Source organism: Oncorhynchus mykiss, chromosome 5, assembly GCF_013265735.2.
Source record: "Oncorhynchus mykiss isolate Arlee chromosome 5, USDA_OmykA_1.1, whole genome shotgun sequence".
Lineage (NCBI taxonomy): Eukaryota > Metazoa > Chordata > Actinopteri > Salmoniformes > Salmonidae > Oncorhynchus > Oncorhynchus mykiss.
Window position 1 is genome coordinate 58,671,175 of NC_048569.1, and position 296 is coordinate 58,671,470.

The window sequence follows — 296 nt, forward strand, 5'->3', positions numbered from 1 at the left end:
GAGCTAACGCTGCTGTCCCATGTCATAGAGACATTGAAACATTGGACACTACCTGTTTCACACAGAGTATTTAAATACTGTATATCCCCGGCATAGCTCATTCTAATACTTCTACTACTGTACTTTGTATTTGGTTACACTGTTCATACACACTGCATATTTATTTATATACTGGATTCTTGACATAGCTCACTAATATATATATATACTGCTGTACATATCATTCTTAGTATATATTGTGTAAATTCTGCTGGTGTACAAACCTGATTTTAATGTCTATGGTACATACGTATAGA